Source organism: Eulemur rufifrons, chromosome 23, assembly GCF_041146395.1.
Source record: "Eulemur rufifrons isolate Redbay chromosome 23, OSU_ERuf_1, whole genome shotgun sequence".
In the NCBI taxonomy this organism is placed as follows: domain Eukaryota; kingdom Metazoa; phylum Chordata; class Mammalia; order Primates; family Lemuridae; genus Eulemur; species Eulemur rufifrons.
In genome coordinates, this window is record NC_091005.1 from 30,780,951 (window position 1) to 30,786,000 (window position 5,050).

At 44.8% G+C, this 5,050-nt stretch overlaps 1 pseudogene; it reads right to left on the minus strand.

The window, feature by feature from the left end:
• Positions 1-4,401: 4,401 nt before the first annotated feature.
• Positions 4,402-4,698, minus strand: LOC138373831 (general transcription factor IIH subunit 5 pseudogene; annotated as a pseudogene).
• Between the last annotated feature and the right edge of the window lie 352 nt (positions 4,699-5,050).

Genomic DNA, 5,050 nt, shown 5'->3' on the forward strand with positions numbered 1-5,050 from the left:
CTGCGCCTGTCACTAACATTCTCAGTGGACATTTATCAGATATGCGTATTTGAGTGCTGCTTTTAACTTTGCAAATACTCCTTGTGTCCTTTAGCCCCACAACTACACGAAATCAACAGTAAGTAACAACTGTCCACCCCAGGCCAAATTGGCAACATAAATGATAACCATTTAAAAATGCTACAGTGGACACTTACTTGAAATGCACAGTCCCCGGTGGATGGATGGAGGGACAGAGGGCGAGAGATGGTGAAACACTGTGAACAAGCAAACATAAGAGGATGTCAATACTGAAAATGCCTGAGTTGGACAAATTGCAAAGGTTCTTTCATTCCCTCAAATTCTGTTTCTGTATTGATCTTCTAAGTATTTATTAGATACGTGCTACAAAATGAAGATAAATTACCATTAGTCAGCTATGATCAATGCAAGGTTAAGCTTTGCAGCTACACGGAACGAAGCCAAAGTGTGTCTGTCAGTCAGGGGCTAGCGTGTGCTGTCGCAGCAAACATCGCTAAAGTCTCAGGGCTTGAACTGCGAACTTTATGTCTTGCTTACTCTATGTGTCCACCGCAGATTAGCTGGGGGCTTTGCGCCAAGATCACTATTGACATCGTCACCTTTGTTGTTCTCTCTCAGGGCTCGGGGGACAGAGAGCCCCTGAACGCTGCCTGGGGGAAACAAGAGAGTCGGCAAAGCACACGAGGCGTCTTCAGCCCCTTCACATCTCACTGGGTTAAAGCGAGTCCGTGGGCCGGGAGGGGAGCAGGTCCACAGCCCCCAGGCAGAGTGACATGTGCGCCCTTCTGCCCTTTCTCTCCTTTTCCATCATAAGCCACTCATGTCTCCCTGAGTTTCTTCCCCCAATTATGCAAAGTACAACGCCCAGAAAATTTCCACCTCTCTTTCTGACACTAAGTAAACATCTGCCACGGGTAATGATTGAATTTTTAACGCCTTTACCCTCTGAGGAAAGCAGCTCTTTTCTATGTGTGTGCCCTGGTTTTGCCAACTCAGGGATGAAATCTCTTGGACAGTGTTGAAGGTGGGTCTTAGAACCTGCGGAACAAACACCTTTTGTTGTTGTCTCCGTCTGGTGGAGATGTGAGGCTCCACAGTGCAACAGTTTCTGTTTCTGGAAGCTCTCAGCCTGACACTTGCTATTGTGTCTTTGCAGCAGGGAGCAGGAAAAGAGGGGATCATTTAAGGACCCCGGGTCTCCTGTGGAATTTCCTAGAGACAGAGGTGATAATGAAGAGTCAATGGAGTGGGACAATCTGGAAGGAGATAGGTACTAGCAGTCTGAATGGAAGGGGGAAAGGGGCTTAAAAGAAACCCTGAAGCTTGTTTTCAAGACAAAGATCTCATCTCCCAATTCCTTACCTCCTGTGCTCTTTGCCTCAGCGATGTCTTTGAGTCTACTCCCTGCAGCGATGGAGGAGGCCAAGCCCCTCCCTAGAGGCCGTGGAGCCAGACCATTCATGTGTACAGCCCGTACTTTCTGACACAGGCTTCGGTGAAAGGTAGCTTGGCTCCAACCCTGTGAAGTACAAAGCCCTTCACAGCAACAGCCAAACAGGTACATAAATGAATCAATACTCAAGCACTCAACACATTCCCACGTATTTGCTACAGAAGCACACTGGCCCAGGCCCAATACCTGGGCTCCTAACTGTGCTAGTCAATATCACTCGTCAATTAAAAGCTAAAGGAATTTTATCACTCCCCCTGACACCCTAGACTCCTGGCTCATAAAATGGATTTCAAGTCAGAGTAATTGGCTTGCTTTGCCCAGCAGCTGTGTTCCTGAAAAGTTTCCTGTAAATCAAATTCTCTTTTGAAATGCATGAAACTTTCTGTTTCAAAGGAACCCTGTGATTAGTCCTTTTGTAAGGCAAAGAATCTTTCTGCATTACAAACAACACTGCCACCACCTGCCCCCATCCCATCTCCCTTCCCTGCCATCCCATTCCTCCCGGTTGCCACCTGCCCCCACCCGCTCCATTCAACAAGGTCAGCTTTAGGCATAAATAACATTTTTGAAAGAGGACTCACATCTTTGTGACTTGGAAGCAAACCAAAGTCCCATCTTTTTAACATGTGTCTTACAAACATCCTGGCTGAGAAGCTGCAGAATATATATCACTTGTTTGCAGATACCACAATGCACAATCACCAGAGCTGCTGATGAGCTTGGCTATGAAAGGAAGGCGCGGACGTTCTCCGGGAGAATGGCTCATCATCTTTCACTGAAACCAACCAGAGACAGCATCTTGGAAGGCAGGTGGAGACACGATTAAGGGCGTCTTTATTTTCCCTCCCAGCTCCCCCACCTCCTCCTGCTAGTAAAGACTGAACAGTAAAATGAATCATGGAAAATATTCTCCAAATTCCACTGGGAACATAGATCTATAATTTTGGCTAAAAGCGATACCAAAGACTAGCCTTGTGTTTCTCGCTCTGCAGTCATCTGAGACTTTGCCATGCCCCTGCCACCTGTAGCATTCCTCACCCAGCTTCAGTTGACACACTTCTTCTCATGTAGCCTCATGAGAAGCAATGAGATCCATGAAATCACAGTCTTGAGATTTAGTTATATTTTTTCTAGAACACATTAAAATAAGTTTATAACTATACCAAAAGTGGGTTCATCCAAGTGCCACCTAAAGTCATCCTTTGGGCCATTATTGATAGACACACCGCACTTCGCCGAGACTGGACAAGGCGGCGTCACCAAATCTGACTGAGCCATGATAGTCTCAGTTCCCTTACCACTGTCTGCACGCCTGGCCTGCATTCGTTCCCCAAACGCCGTGGGCAGCTGCTCTGCATGGGCACTCGGCAAGGGGGGAGGAGGAGCCTCTGTGCCTGTGGGAGGTTAAAACGCAGTGGAGAGGGCAGGCTAAAGCGAGATGGAACAGTGCACTGCGGACAGCACTAGAGGGCACAGAAGAGAAACGGACTCTCCCTCGGGCACCGGAGCCTCAAACACAGCACTTGGGCCGTGCTTAGAAGGATGGGTGAGATTCGCTCTGAGAGGGAAGGCCAGGAAAGGCCTTCCGGGAGAGTGAACAGCCACGTGCAAAGGCCCAGGGGCATGTGACAGATAGCACGCAACCGGAGGGGTGAGTGCTCTGGGTGGCAGGAGAGGGGGCAATTTTTAAAATCAAATTATAGAGGTATTTTGTGTAGACTTGGTGATGATATTCTCAAGGTTCATCCGTATTACATCATATAACAGAATTTCCTTCCTTTTTGAGGCTGCATAATATTCCATTATATGTTTTTATAGATTGAATTGTATCTTCTCCCCAAAAAATTCATATGAGGAAGCTTTAATCCCCAGTGTGACTGTATTTGGAGACAGGGCCTTTGAAAAGGTAATTAAATGTTAAATGAGGTCATAAGGGTGGAGCCCTAATCCAACAGGACTAGTGTCTCTGTAAGAAGAGGAAGTGACACAGGGAGAAACACACACACAGGAGCAGCCGGGAGGCCCCAGAGAGCACAGCCGCTGGCGAGCCCAAGACAGAGGCCTCAGGGGAAGCCAACCCTGCCAGCACCCTGGTCTTGGACTTCCAGACTTCAGGACTATGAGAAAACAAGTTTCTGCTGTTTAAGCCATCCAGTGCGTGTGGTGTTTGGTTATGGCAGCACTAACAAATCAATAAATACGTATAGATGACATTTTGTTTACCCATTCATAAACAAATTAGCTGGGTTGCCTCTACCTCTAGGCTATTGTGAATAATGCTACTAAGAACATGAGTATATAAATATCTCTTCAACATCCTGCTTTTGGTTCTTTTGGCTATATATCCAGAAGTGGAATTGCCGGATCATATGTTAATTCTATTTTTAATTTTTTTGAGGACACTTCATACTGTTTTCCATGGCAGCTATACCATTTTATATTCCCAAAAACATTGCACAAGTGTTCCTATTTCTCTACACCCTCACCAACACTTTCTATTTCCTGTGTTGTGATAGTAGCCATTCTAACAGGTGTGAGGTGTTATCTCACTGCAGTTTTTATTTGCATTTCCCTAATGATTAGTGATATTGAACATCTTTTCATGTGCTTATGGCCCATCTGCAAATCTTTGAAGAGTCATGTCTATTCAAGTCCTTTGCCCATTTTTGAATTGTATTGTTTGCTTTTTTGTTGTTGAGTTTTAGTAGTTCTCTATATATTCTGGATATTTTTTAAAGCTTCTTTTTTTAAATTCTAGGGTACGAAAATCAGTTCAGGGGGCTTTTGTCTGGACAAATGGCCCCTCAGTCTTACTCATAGCAGGCTCCTAAGTAATCCTCTAAGTCTGATCAGTCATATACGATACTGAGTGGTGAGTCTTTCGTATTTGCTGCTTATAACTCCTCAGTGGTCAATATCTAGTGTTTTCACTTCTGGGTAAGAGAAAAAGCATTTTGGTCCATTAATTCACTCACTCGCTCCTGGAAGACATTAACCGATTCTGCTATTACAAAGACACGAGTTTCATCAATGTCTTGAATGATGAACTTCTTCCCCAGGGCATTGGACTCGTCCAAATACAGCAGAAGCTGCTCCGTGGCGGGATCACAGTCTATGCGCACTCCTTTCACCACAGCGACCAGCTTTTCCCAGTCAGAACGTGCGGATGACCTTAAGAACGCTCCGCCCACGGACCCAGCTGTGCCTTGGCCTATATTCTGCATATTAATCCACTACCAGATATATGATTCGCAAACATTTTCTTCCATTCTGTTAGTTGCCTTTTTACTCTGTTTATGTTGTCTTTTGATGCCCAATATTTTTTAAATTTTGCAAAGTCCAATTTCTCCATTTTTTCTTCTGTTGCTTGTGTCTCTGGTGTTATATCCAAGAAATCATTGTCAAATCCAATGTCGTGAAGATTTTTCCCATATTTTCTCCTAAGAGTTTTATAGCTGTAGTTCTTATGTTTGGGTCTTTTTTTTTTTTTCCATTCTGAGTTAATTTCTGTGTATGGTAATATGTAGGGGACCAACTTCATTCTTTTTCACATGGATTTTCCATTTTTTCAGCACC